This window comes from Sciurus carolinensis, chromosome 1 (genome assembly GCF_902686445.1).
Source record: "Sciurus carolinensis chromosome 1, mSciCar1.2, whole genome shotgun sequence".
Classification (NCBI taxonomy): domain Eukaryota; kingdom Metazoa; phylum Chordata; class Mammalia; order Rodentia; family Sciuridae; genus Sciurus; species Sciurus carolinensis.
The window spans coordinates 83809701-83836051 of NC_062213.1; the positions used below are offsets into that span (position 1 = coordinate 83809701).

Consider the following 26351-nt stretch of genomic DNA (forward strand, 5'->3'; position numbering starts at 1 on the left):
TCCACACTGCTTTCCAGAGTGGCTGCACTAATTTGCAGCCCCACCATGGCATTTTTTCACAGAAGTAGAAATAGAAATTCTCAATTTCATATGAAATCACAAAAGACCTGATGAGCCAAAGTAATCTCAAGAAGAAAAGGGTGAAGGCATCACATTTCCTGAATACGAATAATATTACCAAGTTATAAGATTAAAAACAATATGGAACTGGCATGAAAATAGACATATAGATCAAGACATAAACCCAAGCATGTATGGTCAAATAATTTATGACAAGGAAACTAAGTCATAATGAGGGAGGGATAGTTTCTTCAATAAATGGTATTGGGAAAACTGAATGAAAATAAAAAAAAAAAAAACTGAACTCTTATCTTTTACCACATGCAGAAATCTGTTCCACATGAATTATAAACCTAATGTGAGACTTAAAACAATATAATTTCTAGAAGAAATTCTAGGAGGAAGCTCATCGACATTAGTTTTAACAATGATTTTTTGGATGTCATGCCAGAAGCTCATGGAACAAAAGCAAAAATAGATAAGTGGAAAAACATAAATATAAGAAGTCTTTTAATGAGGGAAAGAGACACTTTGAAAGATTGTCACAGAATGACAACAGTATGGAGGAAAAATGATATTTAAGGATGAAACGAAGATACAGCTAGATGTGATGAAAACAAGAATAATGATCTGAAATTGGATGGGAATGCTGAAAGAGTAGATACTTGCAGAGTTTAAGGACAATTAAAGTTTCAAGAAGAAAGGACTGGTCATCCATGAGATTGCATTTTACATAAAAAGGGAAGATGATAATGAAGTCATCAGTCCCTACTAACCTCTCTCAGCAAACAGGGGCCTCTGTGTATGACTGGGTGGACCCAGTGCTCTAGGGGCTCTGATTCCTCCTCAGTGGGAATGCCTGAGGCTGTGCTGAAGAATGGCATCTGTATCCAGTGAGGGGCAGTAAGGGATATTTGGAAATGGGACCCTGGCTGCAGCTGAAGCTTTATAATCACGAGGTTAGTTTGCACCATCAGCAGGAATATTCCAACTGAATGCTAGGGAAGCATCTAGGGAAAAGTGGTTGAGAAAAGTCATATGATCTCAGTCCACACTCTCAGGGAAGGACTGTATTCTTCTATCAGTTTGGATGCTATACTTCAGGATTCCTCTAACTCTGTTCTACAGGTTTGTTATAGTAATCACCATTCAACATGAAGATATTTATAAAAATACTTTTCAAGAACTTGTTGTTGTTTTCTTCTATAGCCAAAGATGGTGACCTATATATTTTCTTGTGAATCTTCTTCACGGTTAGACACAAATTCAGGGTTGAATTTTTAGTCCTAAGAGGTTTCCAATGGTCTTTACTTGGGCAAATTATTCAACTTTCTCTTGACTGAAATAACAAGCACAAGCCTAAGTCAATCTGCTCTAAAAGAAAAGCAATAGCAAAAGCTTCCAGAAAGTCCACTTCTGCTAATGAGGAGATAGAAAGGAGAACTATCAGAGGGATTTTTCTTTTAAGTAAAGCCACTCTTTGCTCAACTGTGGAAGAAAGTCTATGAAAGACACAGAATGCAACTACAGAAATGTTCTCATCAGTTGATCAATTTATTTGAAATGTTTATGAGGGACCCTATATATTTTTTCATAATAGTAAATCCTGGGGTCAAAATGAGAAACTATAGTTTACTTTCTCAAACTTGCATAGAAATGGAAAATAAAGAACCCAAACACAAGTCAGCAACTTTGATTTTAGTCCCAGGGAATACATCACTATTGGCACCCTGACCAGGAGCTGCACCTGCTTTCCCTATAGAAAGCTGATTTGGTCTCAACCGGTAATCAAGGAAGATGGGCAGTAGTTCAGTCAAACAGATTATGACAGGTGTCTAGAATATGAAGTCAGTGCAGGGCTCAAGGCTGAGCTTGGTCACATTTAATCATTGCTTTATTTTATTCATGGTGAACAACACCATCAGCAAAACTAGGAAAGGAAATGTTTTACCAGGGAAGTCAATGATTCTATAAAATCACAAACATGCCTGATATGACTGGGAATTTGAACAACAATTCTGATGATAAGTGGGCCAATAGAAACTGTACCCTATGAATAATTATAGTCACGCACACAAAAGGAGACAGACCAGAGAAAGGCCCATTAAAGTACAACAGAGATGCCTCAAAGGTCCCTGAAGCACACACAAAATTAGCAAGAGCATAAATATCTACCCACTAAAATATTAAGTATTTAAATGACACTAATCTTGCTTTAGTCATAAGAAAATGCTCAAGAAGTCTGAGATCTCCTCTAGCAAAGCAGAGAAGGCAGAAAGTGCACAGCAAGGGCAGGCAGTCCAGCTGAGATGGCTGCTGACACCCTGGTCACACAGGCTGCTTATATTCATAAGGACTACTTTCTTGGTAAGGATAAAAAAAATCTAGATTTTAATGTGAGCAAATATGAACAGGAATACAACATGGGGAGGCAAAGATATGTTTTCAAGAGAAAGATGGTTAAATGCACTTGGAGCTATTAATAAAATAATAAAATAACTAATTTTTGTGATTGTCACAAGAAGGTATTTTTGGATGGTAAAAGTCACTTTCAAGTGACTGTTCCTTACTGCCCTTATAACTGACCTTATCCTTTGCTTCATGTATAACATGTTCAGTTGTCCTCTCTTATCCTTGGGGAATATGTTGTAAGACACTTAGTGGATTCCTAAAACTATGGCTAGTATGAAATCCTATAAATACTATTTTTCTTACACATACATACCTATGGTAAAGTTGAATTTATGAATTAGCTATAGTAAGAGATTAACAATAACTAATGATAGAAAAATTATAACAATGCTCTGTAACAAATTTAACAGCAGTATCACTACTCTTATGCTTTGTGGACATTAGTAAATGAAATAGGGTTAAACACAAGCACTGTGATATTGCAACAGTCAGCCTGATAATCAAGACGGCTAAGTTGCTAAAGGGCTGTAATGTTTACAAAGTGGTATTCTGGACAAAGGATGATTAATGCCCCAGGTGGGACCATGAGGGATGGTTCAAAATTTCACCATGCTATTCAGAACAGCATGCAATTTATAACGTAAGCATTGTTAATTTCTGGAAATTTCTATTTAATATTTTTGAACCACAGTTGATTACAGGCACCTAAAACTATGGAAAGTAAAATATGAAACATGAAAATACAGATAAGGGACAGCTACTCTACTTTATTGGGATTCATTTGGAATTTAAAATGTATGAGGCTTTGAGTCTAGGTAGAGTAGGATTTGCCTGGGAATAAGGTGCAAGCAAATAGAGCAATATCTGATGCTGGGAAATTCCTCAGTGATTACAGAGCAATAACTTTGCTACTAATGTCTAGCACAACATAATTTTGGAAGTCCCACTTCTATCATTTGCTCTCCATATTCTTCAGTTAATTTTTCTACATGGGTCCCCATATGGCCTGAGAAACCAAGTAAAAAACAGGGATCAAAGAAATAATACTGTGCATTTAGCCTGGTTGCTTTGGAAGATTAAGGAATGGAATTTGGCAAGGAGGCCAAGTTCTAGATCACTCACTCCTATTTCAACGAAAATGTTTTGTTTTGTTTGTCCTCTTTTATCTATTGGGATCTCTATGAAATTTCATTCAAAGAAAATATCTAAATATAGAAAAAGGTCTAGGTATGAAAAATCATTTGGAAACTTTGGATATAATCTAACATTTACGTACACTAGAAATGATTCTTTCTGTTTCCTAGGAAACTCTCTCAGAAATTATTGAATTAACTTGATGAAAACATAATGTTTAAGAATGAAGAAAAGTATATCTGAGATTCAGTTAATTAGGGATCACATATGAATGGAAAAAAAGAAGAATCAATCTATTAGCTTCCCATCTCAGTCTGGATTTTACTATGAGAAGTACAGCATAGTAGAGCTTCCATGTCTAACAGAATACTCAGTTGGCAGAATAACCCTGAGGCCTGATTGAGTGTATAACTCCAAGTGCCTCTAAACTTTGCCATGGTTCTTGGGAACCCACTCTGAGGGCTCCTTTGAAGAGAATTTTGTCAGGATGCAACCAGTAGTAAACTCTATGTTTTTTCAATAACACAGAGACATCTACTTAAGGATTCTTGGTATTTTTATATTACATCGAAATGTCATTGGCTACATCAATGTATATGTAAATAATACAGCTTTCAGTATTAATTTTCCTTGAAATATAACAGAATGAGTTTTCTGATTCTCACCAAAGCACCACTGTAAGTCATTATGCTGCCAGGATATAAGAACTCAAAAACACCGTGACAATGTATTAACAAAATATTCCAGCTTTGGAAGTCACATTCTGTCTCTTTAACAAATATCATGTGATTCCTCCCCAAAGTGACACTTGTCCTTGGCACAATGTCAGGGATTACACTGATCTTCCACCTGCTTCAACTGTGCTGACTCATATGCCCTTTCGGAAGATATATTTGGTTCACTTTTCTAATATCAAACTTATTCACCCATTGTTCTTAACAAACAAAAGAGAATGTGACAGTTCCCTGGTCTCTGGTGCTGTGAAGCGTTTTAGGAAACACCTCTGCCAAGCCCTCCCTTGAACTGTCATGTATCTCCCTTTCTCCAGGATGCCACAGCTCACTGCAGCATCTTACTCCAGCTTCCAACTTAATGTGGAGTCTCTGACCCTGTCCCTAAAAAAGTAGGCTTTTAAGAAAGTAATTGATATTTCTCATTCCTTTGAATGATGCTTCTTAAAGGAACAGTATGCATTCAAATCAGTTCTTAAAATGCACATTGTGAAAAATTCATTCACATAGAGTCTTAGCATGAATAAAGGTCAGGTTATGTTCTGTGTTGCTATCCTTTTCATACTGGAATATTGAAAGAGAAAATTGCTATTTTTCCAAAAGAGAAATTGAGGCTTCAAAATGCTTAATACCAAAGAAAAGAATTATTTTATAGAAATATAGAAAAACTGTTAATTTATCAATAATTCACCCAATATACTTTATTGTAAAGTAAGTAATGGTCTTACCTGAATTTATGGAGATCAATATTTTCCTTTGTTGTGGTCACTTCTTTGGCAATCTCAACATTCTGGAGAACAGTCTAGAGGCAGAAATAATAAAAGAAAAAGAGAAAATCCTATGAGCATTCCAAATAGAAGAAATGAAATTTATTCACTTCACCCATGAGGCAGACATGCATTACATTTACACTTACTAGGATCATGCTGAATTTTCCCACATCTCCTTGTCAATTTCTAGGAATAGCTTAAATCCCTATGAATCATCAAGATCAGAAATAAGATAATATTTTCCAAATAGCTAATGTCATGGATTAATTTCTTTTGAACACACTGTAGGAAATTGGCTTTCAGGGAAATACAAGAGAATATTTGGTAATTTGCCCAAAATTTCATTTGCCAATAGTTGGCACTTGGATCTAAACTGCCAATACTGAGGTCTTTAGAATGAGACTCCAAGTTTAAATTAGCAATAATATTTAAAAGCTTTTAATGTGCAGAATAGTCTACTGATTCGAGGCCAAGTTGTGATGACTTTTTTATGAGACTTAGCTATTAACTCAGTTCTATGTTGGGAGAGAGAGTTGACCCTTTCAGAGGTAATGAAGTTCAAGGCCTGAGCAGCAGATTGCTCATTCTAGGGGCTAGGATGATGTTTCTGACTTTGTCACTTAATTTTTAATGATCCCATTTATGTTACATGTCTTTTCATGGACTTAATTTTAGTGTTGAAAAAACTCTAATACTTTCATAAAATGTTAGCTAGATGACATATCTGTCTTTAATAGAACAATGGTTAGCAGAAATTCCAGTGCTGTGGGGTTGGATGCACAGAAGTCACTTTTGCAACTTACTTGAAAACTATACAAAAGGTTGGGGAGATGATTCTGAGTTTAAATCTGATTCAGATTCACAGATTCCTATGCAAATACATTTTTTAAAAGATCCCCAGAAAAATCTGAAGCATAGCCCAGTTGAGAACCCTAAATTAGGAGGAACAGCATATTCTAAGGTGTGGTAGAAATGATTCTGGGATAACTGCTGAGGATCCTATACCCTGGTATAGTCCTTGATTCTGGACTACGTTTGTGACAATGATGAACTTCCCTTCTGTGATGAGGTTCCATTAGATGGCAAAGGTGAGGGGATTTTGCAACTGTAATATTCCAAAATACGAATTTTCATTTAACCAATTTGAAAGAAGATTATCCTGGGTGAACTCACTTGATCAAATGGGAATTCTTACATTGGGTAAGAGAATCAGATTGGGACAGATTCTCCTGCTGGCTTGGAAGAAGTAAGCAGCAAGTGCTGGGACAAGGCTACATGCTTATGTTTTCTACAAGGTGGCTGCTAGGATCTCAGAGCAACCCTGGACTGGCACATCACAAGAAAGGAGAGACTTCAGTCCTTCAAATACAGAGAACTAGATTCTGTTGAAAAACAAGTTCAGGAAAAGACCTTGGGATCCAGATAAGAACAAAAACCTACTTTGCAGTCTTGTGAGATCCTGAGCAAGGAATCCAGTTGTGTTTGCTCTTCTGATCCATGGAGACTGTGAGATAACAAATGAGTGCTGTTTTAACTACTAAGGTTGCAGCTTCTTATGTGGAAGTAGATAATCAATGTACAAGTTTTAGGCCTCACTCTCTTATTCATGTGTCCCTATCTCTTAGCACATCCATATATGAAGGCATGCACCATGAGTGTGATTCAGTATTTTTTTTAATTTACAAGTTGAGGAATTCAGAATTATATAATATGTGAAAATATAAATTACACTACAGTTATCATTATCATAACTTCTAATATAAGTTTTTTGTCCTTTTCCATACTTATTTTTACATGAACTAATATCTTTAATTGCATCCCTTTTTCTTCATTTATATTTTCTATATGATTATGGGTTTTATTTCTGAAATAGTAAACATACACCAAACTTCTTTGATAAAAAAATAAATAAAAACAAACTGTGTCCCTGCATCTCAGACCAAGGTTGAAATGTAAATGTTGTTCCCTAAAAAATAGCATGTTACTCTAAGGCATGTTCACATGTGGTTTCTATGGGTACACAGGAATATAGATATCAAAACTGGTTATAAGATGGCCAAAGTGAGCATTCTCACATATCCAGATAGAAAGACTACCAAGTGTGAAAAGACCAACACGGAGGAAATCTCAGTGCCTGGATGTCTCAGCTTATGTCTTCTGTTCACATATTTCCCTGCCTCAATTCCATAATTATCCACTTATTTTCATTTAAGCAAGTAATGGGAGCTCTGCAAAGGCTTGAATTTAACTCTGAATAAAATGAGGAAACCCAATATAACTACAAACCAAAGTCACAGATAGTATAAAGAAATGTTCATTTTAGCTAAAGAAATATTTTTTTAAAAAAACCTAAGAAAGCAGATTTATTGATTTATAGAAAATAGAAGAAAGGACAAATTCAAAGTTTCTATCTAATCAGAATACATGAAGCCAAAAAGAAATCCCAGAGCTCACCACCATGTCCTTCCTCATGTCTGAGTTCCCCGAGGTTCAGCTGTCTTTATCTATGCTTTTCTGGGCCTCTTATTATTATTATTACTTTATTTATTATTTTACTATATTTTATACTGGAGATTGAACAACTGGGTGCTCCACCACTAAGCTACATTACCAGCCCTTATTATTTTATTTCATTTTTCTTTGGTACCAGGGATTGAATTCAGGGAAGTTAAGCCACTGAGCCACATCCCCAGCCTTTTTTTTTTTTTTTTTTTTGAGACAGGGTCTCACTAAGTTGCTTCAGGCCTCACTAAGTTGCCGAGGTTGACTTGGAACTTGTGATCCTCTTGCCTCAGTTTCCTGAGTTACTGGGTTATAGGTATATCCCACTGCACCCTGTCCTTGTTATTTTGAAATATAAGACAGGATCTTGCTAAATTGCTAAGACTGCCTGTCCAGGTATTTATATGTTTTTCTGTATATGCTATCCAGAATTTTAAGTTGTACATAAGTAGGAGAAGGAGGTAGAATGATTTCTACTACAGTTTGCTCAGCACCAAAAGTTGGTTTCCATATGTGATCTAAATACTTAACTAGAAAAAGTAAATGTACAATTTAAGAGCATATATGTGATTTTTAAAATACATTGCTAATTTCAGTTATTCAAGGTGTGATGTCAATACAGCATACATTCAGTACATCCATACTATCTGTGTACCCTATAATTTTTTTAGAATATAAACTTTTGTTATTTTAATCACTGAAAACTTAAAATATAAATATCACTAAAAAAAAAAAAAAAAAAAACCAAATTCAGCCATAAGTGACAAACACAAAAGTTAAGAGAAAATAAAATCAATGATATTTAGAGTATTTTGGAATGCTTATTATGTGCATGAAAATTTAAGAGTCACTTTGTTGGTGTATTATTTAATGAGGTTAGCCTTTATCAAAATACTACTTGTGATTTAAAATAGTGTTTCATCATAGACTTTATAAAACAAAATCACCACTCTTCAACTACAGAGGGAATTTTGATATATTTTCAAAGCTAATTTTTTCTATGTTATGAACAATAAGAATTTCACAAATTTGGACTCTTTTTAAATAGAATGTCACTCTTTGAAAAACCATCATTAGTTTCAACATTACAAAAACAACAAGATACAATCACAAGAACTACAATGCTTTCTTCCCTAAACTCACTTCAGCACTCTGGTGTAGTAAAAAAAAAAAAAAAAAAAGTGTATACATACACACACACACTCACACACACATATATACTTGTATATATTTTTATATCCTACGATTATCAGTCTTTTTGTTACAAGATGAAATGTCTTGTAACTGGTGACAACCTCAAATTAAATTTCTCATTAATGACTATAAACATGTATAGCAGAGTGTGATGTACACACATGAGTCAGGATTTGTGAGAAGGGGGGGTTGTATACTAAAAAAACATTTCTTACTAAGGATGATTTATAAATATTATTCATGTTTTTTTAAGACATTTTCTTAAAAAGTATAACAATGATTTTATATTATTCATAAAATAGTAATGAGCTGTTCAGTGATATTTTATTGACTTTCTTTTATGTATTTTGTAAGATTATTTTGTCATGGCAATGAACTGACTTGTCAGAATCAACTTAGAATGACATTTAGATAGGGAGAAATCACATATTTCAAAACCACTGAAGAGATTATAAGAGCAGTCATAAACACATGCCTTCACTTCATCCAGATCCCGTTGTAATGTTATCTCTTACAAATATGGTCCAGCTGCACATCACTTACGTCAGTGCTGGGCTTGGTCAGCGTAGCAGCAGTGAAGGTATGACAATATTGCAATTGGGACTCAAGAAGCTTTGCAAATATCCAAGACCTCTTTGAGCCTTTCCAGGGGTCATTTAAGAACCCTGTAGTAAGTTACTCTGACAAAAGACCACCAGTTGACCCATGGGCATTTGAGTCCCCAGTTAAGGCCACCAAAGATGCTTACCTGACTCACAGCCAACCACTGAGGTAAGCCAGAGTAAAGACAAGAATTTCTCACTGACCCACAGGCATGAGCAATAATAAGTGACTGAAACTTGGGGGACCTTGTCATGCAGTGAACATTAAATGATGCAGACATAGAACTAAAATAATTATGTATGCAATTATATAATTAAAAGACAAGTTCGTGAATCTCATACTTATCTAAGTCACTTATATTAAAATCCTTAAGCAATGATTATGTATTTATACATCCCCTTATTATGTTCAGAGAACATCATTTGCAGACTTCTACAGAGAATCAGTCTATGAAGGTTTGGATATCCTTCTGCCTTGTGCGTCTATCAGTGTCATGACAAAATATACTCGAACACAGTTAGTACAAAAACCAAAAGCCACAGTTGATGTCCTTCAGTACAGCCATATTAATTCATTTCCTATTCGCTGAATTTAATGCAGCAATTTGGAAAAGAGTTTGGTAGTTCATCAAAATGTGAAATGAGGGTTTAAGAGGCATAAAGGTTTTCACCTGAGAACAATGCTGCACAAAAGGAGCTTGTTTCAGTCTTCAAAATAAAATATTAAATAGAGATTGATTCCCTAAAAATGCTGTATTTTGTAATACCATTTTTATAAGGTTAAAGTGCAAGTGTAAGAACAATATGGATATGATGAGTATCATTTTATTAAGACATTAATCATTTTCAAAAATCAAAAGAAGGGGTTGATAATTTTAAGCTACATAGGGTAGACTTTTCCTTGATTCTTCTCTTTACATAAAATTAAATAACTCAAAAAATAATCATAACATGATCCTAGAAGATAAAAAATACATTGTTAAATTCTTAGGAATCTAAGATTTTAGGAATAACGTTACAGTGAGTCACCTGAAATTTTTTTTTTCCTTCCAACATATCCCAACTGAGTCCTAAACAGCCCTGTAACACATGACTGCCAACAAGTGAAAGATAAAACAATAATAGCAAATTTACAAATGGATCACACTAAAAACTGTTATTGCCTTGGGGACCAAAAAAGGGTTGGTGCAGCAAAGATCTCACAGACAGATACACCCCATTCTATATGTGTGGAAGCACCATGGTTTCCTGCTCTTCATACAAATCAGTAATGACCTGGTCTCTGGCAATGACATCAATGTGATCCTGAACCAGTCCCTGCCAAGCAATAGCTACATTCATAAAAGCCATAGAATCAGTGAGGCCTGACAAATGATCCATTTCCTATTGCACACCTGAAACTGCAGTGGTCTGATCTACCACTATAATCAGAGGTGTCCCCGCCTGGCACTTGGAACAGTAGTATTCTGGTTTGCAGTATTAGAACCACCAGGGTCTAGCCAATATACTATGCACTGCCAAATCTATGGAGCAGCAGTAACACAATCTGCTGTTCTAGCAGCTTTAATAGGGTATCTATTCAGAAATAAGGACAGCAGCAGATCCAGTCTGCTGCAAGGACAGGGTGGGTGAGACAAATTGACCTGCTAAAGCACCCCCATGCAGGCAACTGAGGCAGTGGCAGACACAATTCACTACAGTGCTAGTGATCATGATCACCCTATCCTGAAACTCTCAACCAAAAGCTACCAGTAGCCCAGGCAGCATGCACAGGGCTCTAAGTGCTCTGAAGAGAGTCCAATTGAGCAAGGAGAATCAAAAAAACGTAAGTTTTCAGGGCCCTGGAAATGAAATTATCATTGACTCCACAACTCACAAATATGGACCAGGTATTACATACTAAAGTTGAGTAGGAGGATTACATGATGAAAAGGAAGATATAAGCAGCATCAACACTCCCCTAACATAATATATAAAATGTTTACCATATAAATTAAAATAACTCATCATGACAATAATCCTTATGAAATGGAATTCAAATTAGCAAAGACAAGCAATTGACACTGCACAGATTGATCAAATGGTAAAATAATGAAATGTATTTTAAAAGTTTCAATATTTATAAATTCTCTTGAAAACAATTTACAAATGAAAATGTTAGCAAAAAAAAAAAAAGAAGGTATAAAATAGAACTAACTGGAAATTATGCAATTTAAAATAGAACTAAAACTAAAAATGAAAAGCAGATGAGCTTAATATTAGATAGGAAATAAGAGAATATAATGAGTAAACTTTAAGACAGAGGAATAGAACTTAATCTGAACAACATAAATAAAATAGACTGACAAAAAACAAGTCACAGACTTACAGGACAAAAACAAAAGAACTAAATTGGGTATCATTTTAAGTTCCATATGGGGAGGAAAGAGTATGAAACTGAAAAGGAAATTAAAGAAATAATGTTTGAATACTTCCTATAATTGGAAAAAGACATTAGCTTACCAAATTCAATAAGTTTTAGCAAACCAAAGAGGATGTCAAAAGAAATCCACATAAAAATTTACTAAAATTAAAATTTTCAAACAAAAGACAAAAAAAATTTCAGAAGAGCATGAGAGAGGGAGCATTATCTCCAGAGTAACATACAATCAAATAACATGAGATTTCTCATCTGATACCATGGAAGCCAGACAAGAAGCACACATTTTAAATGACACAAAGAAAAAGGGAGTCACATGCCAAATCTATATCTGCAGAAGTTCTCCTTCAGAGATGAAGGAGAAATAATAACAATTTTAAGTTAAGAAAAGCTAAGGAAAAAAATGAGAAAAATACAAGGAAAACTGGGATAATTTATTGATAGTTGAATGACTATTAAAGAAAGGCTACAGCAGGTTCTGCAAACAGAAGGGAACTAGAAAGAGAAAAAAATGCATGTATGTGTGCATGTGTATATATATAAACTTAAATTTATATATATATATATGTACAGACATATATACACATATATACACACATATAAATTTAAATAGGTAAATGAAATATAAATTAAATTTAAACAGGTAAATGACAATAGGATTTTAATACTTTACTAGAAGTGATAATATCAGTAGTTATATTAAAATAAATATAAACATTGTAGTACTAGAATAACCACTAACAAACACTAAAGAGCAACATATTTAAAGATTACAAATAAAATGGAATTCTTAAAAGTTAAGAATGAAGGCAAGACTAAAATAAACACAAAAGTGGAAAATAGGAAGAAAACAATAAAACAAAAAATGTCAGACTTGAGGGCTAACTTATCAAAAGTCACTTTCAATGTAAATTATCAGAAAATGCCAATGCAGAGACAGGTGTTAGCAGAATGGACTTAAAATGCAACCCAAAATCACCTCAAATATAAACAGGGTCTTGCTGAGTTTCTTAGGATCTCACTAAGTTGCTGACTGGCTTTGAACTTGTAATCTTCTTGACTCAGCCTCCTGAGATGCTGGGATTACAAAGTGTGCATTACCTAGCCTGGCCTGGTTGAAATTAATGCTGACAGAAAGATATAATGTAAATAATTAAAGGACAGGAGCAGTTATATTATCAGATGAAGTAGACTTCAGAGCAAAAAATATATCCTATATATAAACCATATATATAATATATATAGTATATATAACTTTATATAATAATAAGTGGATTGATTGGTGAAGAATATATAGCAATCCTAAAGTGTTTATGCTTCAAACAACAATGCAAATGCCAATAGAGTTAATAGGAGAAATAAACTAAAGTTTTAGTTCAGGACGTAAGCACCTCACTCTCAACAATTAATGTCAGATAAAATTTTGCAAGGTACAGAATTGAATAACACCATCAATCAAAAATATCTAGTAGACTTTCAATTACACATCATCAAAATCAGAGTACATAATAATACACATGTATTGCAAATATCCATGGAACAAGTACTAAGGTAGCCCATATCTTGGATCATTAAAGAAACAGTAACAAATTTAAAATAACTGAAATGATAGAGGAGATGTTTCCCAGCCACAGTAGAATTCCACGTAATAAACAAGAGGGAAATCTTCAAAATACAGAAATTAAACAAAAGCCATGGTGCCAAGAAGAAGTGTCAAGGGAAATTTTAGAAAAACTTTAAAACTGAATGAAAAGGAAAACACAAATCAAAATATACTGATGTATCCAAAATAGCCCTGAGAGAGAAAATTCAGCACTAAATGCTTATGTTAGAAAAAAATTAAACATCTCAAATCAAAACCTATGTTCCCACCTCAAGAAACTGGAAAAATCAACATAAATTTAGAGCAAGCAAAAGTAAGCAAAAGATATGAACATATAGATGTCAATGAATCTGAAAAGTCATAACTCTATTGAGAAAAATCAATGACAAAATACTCAATAATTGAAAAACATTTAGGAAGACTAACAAATATACAAAAATAAGAGTACACACATCAAAATTGTATAGTACAAAATAAAAAATACCATGGCAGGTCCTGCAGTCACTAAAGGGGCATATAAAAATACTATGAAAAACTACTTATATATTTAACAAATTTTAAAAAGTGGAATAACTTTTTAAAACCTTAAGGCACCAAATTTAGCTAAGTAGATAAATCAACTGGTTTGGCAACCATTAAATGTTTTGTTTGCAATTTAAAATTAAAAATTAATTTCTAGCCCTATATGTTTTTTTCTTCAGTCTTGCCAAATATTTTTTAAATTACCATAAATTTTATATAACCATCTTGAAGAAATTGCAATAAATCATTTTTAAACTTATTTTATGAAGCTATTACCTTAATGCCCAAACCAGACAAAAACAACACATAAAAACACAGAAAAGACTAAAAAACAATCATTCTTATATATTTAAAGGGAATAAAACCCCTCAAAAATAAATTAAGTAAATAAGTCTAATAATCTATAAAAACAATTACATGAGTCACTGGTCCCAGCATGACCAATCTGGTATACAAGAGTAAATCAATATTAAGTGAAATTAACCAAATTATATTGTTCTATTGTGTGTATGTACAAATATGTAACAACAAATCCCACTATTAGGTATAATTATGATGCAGCAATAAAAGTAAAGCAAAGTAAACAAAATAAACAACAATATAAAGAAAACTAAATTAAAAAAGAAAAAATTCTACATTTTCTGCATATTAACAAGCTAAAGAAGAAAAATCACATGATCATATCAATAGATACAGAAAATTATTTGACAAAATTTAATACTTATTCAAGATAAAATCACTTAACAACTAGGAATAGAGAGGAACTTAGAAAAAAATTCCAAATCTGAAATAAATTAAAAATACATATATATAGCTTACCTCACACAATATTGAACAAGAATACTTTCCCTGCAATATCAAGAAGGCAATAAACTCTACTCTCAGTGCCCTAATTTGACACAGTAGTTTTAAATTCTAGCCAGTGCAATAAGGGAAAGAGAAGGAAAAAGACATGTAAGGATTGGAAAGGAAGAAAAAAAAACTAGTTGTTCATGTCACATAATTTTCTACATAGGAAATCTCAAATTTAACAAAAACTCTCCTATAACAAAAAACTACATGTAGTAAACTCACAGGACACAGGCTAAACATACAAAAATAAATCACATTCATATATAATAACATCAAACAAACAGAAACCAAAATAATGATGTAGTATTATTTAATATAACCCAAAGAAAAAGAAATGTTTGAATAGGAACAGAACAAACACAAGCAGGACCTGCATAATGAGAATTATAAAATGCTAATGAAATAATTTAAAGAGGTCCTAAATAAGTGGAGGTCATAGGTTGATAGATTCATGATAGTAAACATGTCAACTCTCTCCAAATTAATCTATAGGTATAATGAAATGCCAGTCAAAATCTTAGCAAGCTATTTTGCAGACATAACTAAGTTTGTTAAAAATTTATTTGGAAAATGGTTGCCCTATACTGGCAAGATTAGGAAGTAAAGAAATTCTCCTTTAGTTGATGGTATACTACATAGCTCTAGTAATCAAGACAGTGTAGTACTGACAGAGAAATGAATACAGATTGAAGAACCCAGAAAGAAAACTGTACAAATACAGTCAATTCTTGGGTAAAAAATCTAAAGTCATTCAGGAGGAAAGAATAGCTTTTTCAACAAATGTTCTATTCATTGGACATCCATAATCCTACATCTAGGAAAACAATGATTAGACTTAACTCTAAAAGCATGATCCACAAGGTAAAAAACCTAATGAACTAGATCTAATCAAAATAAAGGACTTTTCCTCTGTCAAAAGCTCTATTAAAAGAATGACAAAACAAATTACATATTTTGAGAAAATATTTGCAAATCACATATCCTAAAATTTACTTGTATCTATAATACATAAAGAATTCTCAAGACTCAACATTATGAAAAAAAAAACCTAATAATAAAATTAGAAAATGACTCAAATACACAGATATTTCACTGAAGAGAATATACAAATGGTAAATAAACATATGGAAATATTTTCAAAATTGTTAGCTATTACAGTACTGTTACTTATAATCTCAGCGTGATGCTACTGCACACCTGTTAGAACGGCCAGGGAAAAAAGTAAAATAAATGCCGGTGAGGATTTAGATAAACTGGATACTCATATTGCTGACATGCAAAATTGATACAACCACTCTGAAAAATGGTCTGGCAGTTTCTTTTAAAACTAAAAATAATCTTTCAATATGACCTAGCAGTTGCACTCCTGGGCATTCATCCCACAGAAAGGAAAACTTATTTTCAGTCAGAAACTTGTGCATGAATGTTTATAGCAGCTTTATTTTTGATACTCAAAACTGCAAACAACCAAAGTTCCCTTCAAAGGGTGAATGATTAAACAAACTGTGATACGTACATACTATGGAATAGTACCAAGAATAAAAAGGAACAAATGATTGATACACAGAGCAACTTGGAAAAAACTCAAAAGAATTAAGCTGAGTGAAAATGTTAATCTTAAAGCACACACACAATATGATTTAATTTACATGACATTCATGGAGTGAGGCAATTATAGAAAGGGAGAACAGGTTAGTAGTTGCAAGATGGCAGAGTTGCGGTGGAAACATGGGTGCGACCAAAAATGGATAGAAAGATGGGAACTCGGATACAGCACAGTTAAAAATTGTGGTTTTGGTGAAAACAACAGAAATATATCCATGTGATAAAATGACACATATACATAGATAAATATGTGCATGTATAACTGAATAAGTGTTGTGGATTGTACCAGTGTCAATCTCTTCGGTTTTCTATCAATATAGTTATAAAGATATTGAATTTGGTGAAACTGACTGAAGAGTATATAGGATTTCCTTGTAAATTTCTTTACATCTTTCTGGAAATACATAGCTATTTTGAAATTTTAATTAATGAAGAAAGAACAATGAACCGAAGCTTCAGTTATTGTTACTACTTGAAGGGAAATAGAATATGTTATGCTATAGTTTGTATCTTAATTGTCCCCAAATGCCCACATGTTGAAGGCTTGTTCCCCAGTGGCATCATTGAGAGGTGGTGGCACCTGTAAGAGGTGGGACCTTGTAAGAGATATCCTACTCATTGGGATGTGCCTTGAAGGGGATAGTGGGATCCTGGCCCTTTCCCTTCTCTTTTTCTGCACCTGCCATAATGTAAACAGGCTTCCTCTGGCACAGGATCTCATGACCTGCTGTGACAGGCCCTTTAAAGCAATAGGGCCAACAATCCCAGACTGATTTCTCCAAAACCATGAGCCAAAATAAATTTTATCTCTTTCTAAGTTAATTATCTCAGGTAATTGTTATTGTAATAGAAAGCTAATGCAGTTTACAAGAGTGGCAAAATGTTATGTATAGGATTACTTTTAGTTTTTCAGTTGTTACACTGAGTAAGCAGACTCACAGACACTTATGTGTGAACCTATAAACCATTAATATACTATATAATAAATACATATATATACATATGCATATATGTATATATATGCACACATGGATGCTATTTAAGCTTTTGTCTATGTCAGATTTTATAGTGAAATAATTAAAACACAAGCCAAATATGTGCTTTATACTGTGTGTCTGTATTTGCATTTCCTCAAATTGGGATGCAAATGTTCTGTCCTTTACTATTAGAGAAAGGACTAAGTTGTCTTTTAAAGTGCAGCAATTTTTCTGGACATGGTGGCGCACACCTGTAATCTCAGAAGCTCAGGAAGCTAAGGCAAGAAGATCACAAGATCAAAGCCAGCCTTAGTAATTTAGTGAGGTCCTAAGTATCTTAGTGAGACCCTGTCTAAAAAAAAAATAATAATAATTAAAAAGGGCTTGGCGTGTGGCTCAGTGGCTAAGCCCTCCTGAATTCAATCCCTGGTAGCATAAAATAAAATAAAATGAAATAAATGACAGCAACTTAAAGGATGAAATGAATTTACTTTTTAACTCTAAATCTATAATTTTGTGTTCTTATCTATATTTAATTTTATATTCACAATGTAAAAAATGTTTTTTGCTTGTGTAAATTACTAATATAATTAATAGGTGGGGATTTCATATGTTACATACAAATATTATATATATACATATATATATATTTAAAAATCTAGTCCTTTCTAAAAGGTTTTCAATTTGAGAAACTGAGAAATATTAACCATTCTAGGAAAGATTGATAAATGTTTTAACTTTTCTAAATTTTATGATTATTGATTTAAAATGTATCCATTTGTGGTTTACGTAAAATCCTAACTACTTTTAAATGTTTTGATTTCATAGAACTAAACTATAATATCAGTGAAGTACCAAAGAAGTATTTAAGAAAAAAAATAAGTGTTTACATTTCAATAAGTATAAGAAATAAAGAACAAAAATTAGCCCCAGAGTATCAAATTATAACTTAAATAATCTGTTCTTTTATTAAGCACTCCACTTTTTTATATTTATTCTAAAGTGTTTTTTGTGAATTACTGGGTTAAACCATAATTGATATGAAAATAATTAATGGCTTTTTTCAATCCTTTAAACTAAAATAATAACTGAAATATCAGGACTATTACATATGCTCACTATTCAACAAATGCTGTGTTTAGAAAAAATTTGATATCAAAGTTCTATGTACACAGGATTGGATATCTGACTGGCATATAGAAGAAGTTCAGAATCAAACTTTTATTACTGAATTTCAAAGATATTTTATTTAGCATAACTGAATGACTTCAAATTACAATGTGTCTTTCACTTCAACTAACAGTGTTTATTGCTTATATGACAAATATACATTTGGCCACACATGTTGGTAGTTTTGGAATTCCTGCTACAATCTTAAAATCATAGCTGTAAGCAACTGAAGAAGGAACAGAAAAATGGCACAGAGATAATGGAAGCAATTTCCAAGCAGATAATATGCAAAGCATGGTGGATGAGTGTCCCTGACTGGGGATGAAAACTATCCTGTAAGCTTATGGCTTCCCATTGTTAAATTAAGCAATACTAAGTCAAAGTGACCCATTTCCAGAATTAAAATCTAACTGGTACAAGGTCTCAACCTTACATCTTGGTACAAGGTAACTCAATAGTGAACCTCAGTAGAGAAAGCACAGAAAGTCTTCGTATGCATTTTTATAAACATCCTTTCCTGGTCCTTGTTTGAATAATCACCACCTGCAGAATTGTTTTCTGTACTTCAGCACATCAATTTGCCAAAGCCTCAGTCCTGTCATTGACCACACTATCATATAGAAAGCTATTGTTCCCATGTAGACAGTTTGCTAGCATGAGGCAAATGGGATTCCTTGGCTGGGGACAAAAACTAATCTTTAAGTTAAATCAGCTCTACTTAATTAAATTGAGCAATATTAAGCCAATTATACTGGTCTCATAAACAAAGCTATATGTGTGAAGCTCTCCATTGAAGCAGAACATAACACTGGTCATTGCTAAACATTATAAACCACTGACAATGAAGTTCAAGACATTTTTAAAAATGAGAAAAATATTATTTCTCCTGGTGGGAGGAGAGAAGAATAGAGTCTATGGGTAAGAAAGTCACTATTTTCTTAATTAATAATACATATGAGATTTACTAAAGGCAAATTTTAAAATCTGTATATAAGAGATGACTCATTATTTGCCCAGAATTTTAAAGTAATATTCAGAAGAATGAACTTTTCCCCTAATGTTGTATAGCCATATATTTAATTTAGCTAAGAAACCAAGTATGAAGAAGTTAGCCATACATTTAATAGTTGAAGATTATATTTTTTTTCCAGTTTCTAAGTCATTGACCTAAGAGATACACACTTTGAAGAGCTATTTCTACTTATACATTTACCACATTTGAATGCCTACTAAGAACCTAGTACTGCTCTAAAGACTGTAAATGCAGGACAAAAAGAAAACAGACAACAAACAAATTAAAAAATGAAATGCATATTAAAGTATGCAATATGTTATATTCACTAAAGAAAATTGGAGTCAAAAATTTCCTGGTAAATTAAAATGGGTCCATTTGTGGTTTGCTAATCCTATTGACCCTTCAATGTCTCTTGATTTCGGAGACCTTAACTATGTCTCAGTGAGAATGTATGATGATTATGACCTTAACCTGACAATTACCAGTAAAAGGGGTTTGCTATGTCATCTATGGTGCACACCTGTCATTTGAGACTTATGTGCTCTCTGCTAAAAAGCAATCTTAGAATTGGATACTTGGATAGGCATGCTCATGACCAAGTGTTTCATAACTCTACATCTCGTATCATTTATGGCAAAGTATCTGAATAGCAGTAGGGTGATATTTTATTCTCCTAACCCTTTTAGGCACGAATGTGCAAAAGCAGCTTTCTGTACATTTTTACTTATGACCATTTTTTAAAACCTAGTCAGCAAGTCCATGGTGATATATGGCACAAAAAACAATCTGTATCTTTCTATCAAGGTCTCAGAGAGATCAATGGGAACATAAAAATAGAAGGGAAAAAGGAGAAAAACAAGCATAAGAGGCAGATCAAACCCACAGATTTAAATCTGTCAGTTCAATAATTTGTAGTGCTAAATGCTGCAATTGTAAAAATATGGTAATCATCTTGACAAGGTGGAATCCAACAAATTGATATTTTTGAATTGTTAAATTTGTCATTTTCTACCTTTGATTTTAAAATACAATTACAATAACTCACTATTATAAAAGCTAATTTTATTTTTAAAATCTCTGAAGAGAAACATGCAATACTTATTTTTTCTGTAAGAAACTTGTAGTTTTAACAGGAAAACCCAAATTTCTGAAAGAAATTTTTATTTCATAATACTGATTAGCAACCGTGAAAGGGACACAGAGACAGTCCTGTAATCAATATACTATAATTCATGGTTGCGTATACATTTGTCAAAAGTTAAAAATAGCCCACTGGGCAAGGCTCCTAGGCCCAGGCAGCAGGACTGGACCGCAGGCAGCTTCTCGGAGGAGGGCCACCCAGCGACATACTCACTCGGAGGGCGAGGCTACCCAGTCCAGGAGGTAGGTCCGGACCACAAGGAACATCGCAGAGGAGGGCTGCCCAGCGAGAGACTTCCTCCAAGGGCAAGGCTCCCCAGCCCAGGCGGTAGTTCTGGACTAAAGGGAACTTCTTGGAGGAGAGCTGCCCAAGGAGACTTCCCCACCAGGTGAGTCATCCCACCAGGTGAGGCTTTCCCACGGGGGCAGAAGAACCAGAGACCCAGGCCCAGACCAGCCATGCCCCAGATGGCAGTCTAGTCCCCCTTTGGCTGACCATTGGACAACAAGTGGAGGCACCTCTATCCACTAGTAGGGAATATACCCCACCTGAAGTCCACCACCCCTAGAGGGTCAGATTCCTTGTGAATCACTGCATTATCAAGTTCCTCCAAGACTTCAGATTACTGAAGACTAGGAGGTGAGTTATTGGAAATCTACAGGGACACCATAAGTCAATAGGGGACATCTGCAATTGCAGATTTTCACTACTAGAGTGGAAGATACCTGAGCATTATGAGAAAACAAGGGAAGAAAATGTCCCAATGAAACCTAGATGCTACATCAATAAAATCCAATGACAGCATGGCAGAAGAAATGTCAGAAAGGGAGATCAGAATGTACATAATTAAAATGATCAGAGAAGCAAATGATGAGATGAAAGAGCAAATGCAGGCTTTGAATGATCACACCAATCAACATTTAAAAGATCAAATGTGGGAAGCAAAAGATCATTTCAATAAAGAGTTAGAGATACTGAAAAAAAAAAAACAAACAAATCCTTGAAATGAAGGAAACAATAAACCAAATTAAAAAATCCATAGAAAGCATAACCAATAGGATAGAACACCTGGAAGACAGAACCTCAGACAGTGAAGAAGAAATATTTAATCTTGAAAACAAAGTTGAACAAACAGAGAAGATGGTAAGAAATCATGAACAGAATCTCCAAGAATTATGGGATATCATGAAAAGGCCAAATTTAAGAATTTTTGGGATTGAGGAAGGCCCAGAGAAACAAACCAAAGGAATGAATAATATATTCAATGAAATGATATCAGAAAATGTCCCAAATCTGAAGAATGAAATGGAAAATCAAGTACAAGAGGCTTATAGGACTCCAAATGTACAAAATTACAACAGACCCACAACAAGGCACATTATAATGAAAATACCTAACATACAAAATAAAGACAGAATTTTAAAGACTGTGAGAGAAAAAAATCAAATTATATTCAGGGGGAAACCAATATGGATATCAGCAGATTTTTCAACCCAGACCCGAAAAGCTAGAAGAGTCTGGAACAACATATTTCAAGCTCTGAAAGAAAACGGATGCCAACCAAGAATCTTATACCCAGCAAAACTTACTTTCAGATTTGATGATGAAATAAAATCCTTCCATTATAAACAAAAGCTAAAAGAAAGCCGGCACTACAGAACATTCTCAGCAAAATATTCCACAAGGAAGAGATGAAATACAACAATGTAAATCAGCAAAGAGAGGAACTACTCTAAAGGAATAGCCAAATAAAGGAGAAACCAAGTCGTGTCAAAAAACAAAAATGAGCCAAATGACCAGGAATACAAATCATATCTCAATAAAAACCCTGAATGTTAATGGCCTGAACTCATCAATCAAAAGACATAGACTGGCAGATTGGATTAAAAAGAAAGATCCAACAATATGCTGCCTGCAAGAGACTCATCTCATAGAAAGAGATACCCACAGACTAAAGGTGAAAGAGTGGGAAAAAAACCTACCATGCACATGGACTCTACAAAAAAGCTGGAGTATCCATCCTCAGATAAGATAATGTGTACTTCAAGCCAAAGGTAGTCAGAAGGGATAAAGGACATTTCATACTGCTTAAGGGAAGCATCAATCAGACATAACAATCATAAATATCTATGCTCCAAACAGTGGCTCATCCATGTACATCGAACAAATCCTTCTCAATTCCAGGAATCAAATAGACCACAACACAATAATACTAGGTGACTTTAACACACCTCTCTTACCACTGGACAGATCTTCCAAACAAAAATTGAAGAAAGAAACCATAGATCTTGGTAACACAATCAATAATTTAGACTTAATGGACATATATAGAATATAACATCCAACAAAGAGCGAATACACATTCTTCTCAGCAGCACATGGATCCCTCTCTAAAGTAGACCATATATTATGCCACAAAGCTGCTGTTAGCAAATGCAAGAAGATGGAGATACTACCTTGTATTTTGTCAGATCATAATGGATTGAAATTAGAAATAAATGACAGAATAAAAAACAGAAACTACTCCAACACCTGGAGATTAAAAAATACACTATTGAATGATGAATGGATAACAGAAGACATCAGGGGGGAAAATAAAAGATTCTTAGAGGTAAACATAAACAAAGACACATCATATCAAAATCTCTGGGATACTATTAAAGCAGTTCTTAGAGGAAGATTTATTTTATGGAGTGCATTCAATAAAATAAGAAAAAATTCAGCAATTAAATGACCTAACACTACAGCTCAAAGCCCTAGAAAAAAAAGAACAGAGCAACACCAAAAGTAGTAGAAGACAGGAAATAGTTAAAAATCAGAGCTGAAATCAATGAAATTGAAATAAAAGAAACAATTGGAAAAAATTGACAAAATAAATAGTTGGTTCTTTGAAAAAATAAACAAAATTGATAAACTCTTAGCCACACTAACAAAGAGAAGGAGAGAGAAACTCAAATTACTAAAATTCAGAATGAACAAGGAAATATCACAACAGACACAATTGAAATACAAAACATAATTAGAAGCTATTTTAAAAATCTATACACCAACAAAATAGAAAATATCAAAGACATCAACATGTTTCTAGAGACATATGAATTACCTAAACTGAACCAGGAGGACATACACAATTTAAATAGATCTATTTCAAGTAATGAAATAGAAGAAGTCATCAAAAGCCCTACTAACAAAAAAAAGTTCAGGACCAGATGGGTACTCAGTTGAGTTCTACAAAACCTTTAAAGAAGAGCTCATTTCAATACTCCTCAAAGTATTCCATGAAGTAGAAGAGGAGGGAACCCTTCCAAACTTATTCTATGAAGCCAATATCACACTGATACCTATACCAGACAGAGACACATCGAGGAAAGAAAATTTCAGACCAATATCCTTAATGAACATCGATGCAAAAATTCTCAACAAAATTTTAGCAAATTGCATACAAAAATATATTAAAAAGATAGTGCACCACAATCAAGTGGGTTTTATCCCAGGGATGCGAGGTTGGTTCAACATCCGGAAATCAATAAATGTAATTCACCATATCAACAGAATTAAGTCAAGAATCACATGATTATTTTGATAGATGCAGAAAAAGCATTTGATAAAATATAGCATCCCTTCATGCTCAAAACACTAGAAAAAATAGGAATAGTGGGAACATTCCTTAACATTCTAAAAGCCATCTATGCTAAGCCCATGGCCAATATCATTCTAAATGGTGAAAAACTGAAAGCATTCCCCCTAAAAACTGGAACAAGGCAGGGATGCCCTCTTTCACCACTTCTGTTCAACATCGTCCTTGAGACTCTAGCCAGAGCAATTAGACAGACCAAAGAAATTAAAGGGATAGGAATAGGAAAAGAGGAACTTAAGCTGTCACTATTTGCTGTTGACATGATTATATATTTAGAGGAACCTGGAAATTCCACCAGAAAACTTTTAGAACTCATAAGTGAATTCAGTAAAGTAGCAGGATATAGGATCAATGCTCATAAATCTACTGCATTTTTATACATAAGCAAAGAACCCTCAGAAAGAGAATTTAGGAAAACTACTCCATTCATAATAGCCTTGAAAAAAATAAAATACTTGGGAATCAATCTAACAAAACAGGTGAAAGACCTCTATGATGAGAACTACAGAACACTAAAGAAAGAAATTAAAGAAAACCTTAGAAGATGGAAAGATCTCCCATGTTCTAGGATAGGTAGAATTAATATTGTCAAAATGGTCATACTACCAAAAGTGCTATACAGATTCAATGCAATTCCATGTAAAATCCCAATGAGGTACCTTACAAAAATAGAGCAAGCGATCATGAAATTCATCTGGAAGAATAAGAAACCCAGAATAGCTAAACCAATCCTTAGCAGGAAGAGTGAAGAAGGGGTATCTCAATACCAGAACTTCAACTATACTATAAAGAAATAGTAACAAAAACAGCATTTTATTGGCACCAAAATAGACAGGTGACCAATGTTACAGAATAGAGGACACGAACATAAACCCAAATAAATACAATTTTCTTATACTAGAGAAAGGTGCCAAAAATATGCAATGGAGAAATGATAGCCTCTTCAAGAAATGGTGCTGAGAAAACTGGAAATCCATATGCAACAGAATGAAACTAAACCCCTATCTCTCACCCTGCACAAAACTCAAATCAAAATGGATCAAGGACCTTGGAATTAGAACAGAGACCCTGCATCTTATAGAAGAAAAATTAGGTCCAAATCTTCAACATGTCAGCTTAGGAGCAGACTTTCTTAACAGGACTCCCACAGCACAAGAAATAAAACAAAAATCAATAACTGGGATAGATTCAAAGTAAAAATCTTTCTCTCAGCAAAGGAAACTATCAGGAATGTGAAGAGAGAGCCTACAGAGTGGGAGAAAATCTTTGCCACTCATACTTCAGATAGAGCACTAATTTCCAGAATCTATAAAGAACTCAAAAAACTTTACACCAAGAATACAAATAACCCAATCAACAAAGGGGCTAAGGAAATGAACAGACACTTCACAGAAGATCTACAAGCATTCAACAGATATATGAAAAAATGTTCAACATCTCCGGTAATAAGAGAAATGCAAATCAAAACTACCCTAAGATTCCATATCATCCCAATAATAATGGCGATTATCAAGAATATAAGCAACAACAGGTGTTGGCGAGGATGTGGGGGAAAAGGTACACTCTTACATTGCTGATGGGGTTGCCAATTAGTGCAGTCACTCTGGAAAGCAGTGTAGAGTTCCTTAGAAAAATTGGAATGGAACCACCATTTGTCCCAGCTATCCCACTCCTTGGCCTATACCCAAAGGACCTAAAATCAGCATGCTACAGTGATGCAACCACATCAGTGTTCATAGCTGCTCAATTCACTATAGTCATATTGTGGAACCAACTTAGATGCCTGTCAATTGTTGAATGGATAAAGAAACTGTGATATATATATACAATGGAATATTACTGAGCCATAAAGAATGATAAAATTATGGCATTTGCAGGCAAATGGATGAGATTGGAGAATATCATGCTAAGTGAGATACACCAATCTCAAAATACCATAGGATGAATGATCTCGCTGATAAGTGGATGATGACACATAATGGGGGGTGGGAGGGAGGCAAGAATG

General features: G+C 33.9%; 1 protein-coding gene across 1 annotated transcript in view; it reads right to left on the bottom strand.

Moving 5' to 3' along the window:
* Positions 1–26351, bottom strand: part of Sntg1 (syntrophin gamma 1) — an 863431-nt gene that overhangs the window by 584125 nt on the left and 252955 nt on the right. The window contains 1 exon segment of the mRNA XM_047561867.1: positions 5066–5139. The gene's annotated coding sequence lies outside the window, so the exon portion shown is untranslated.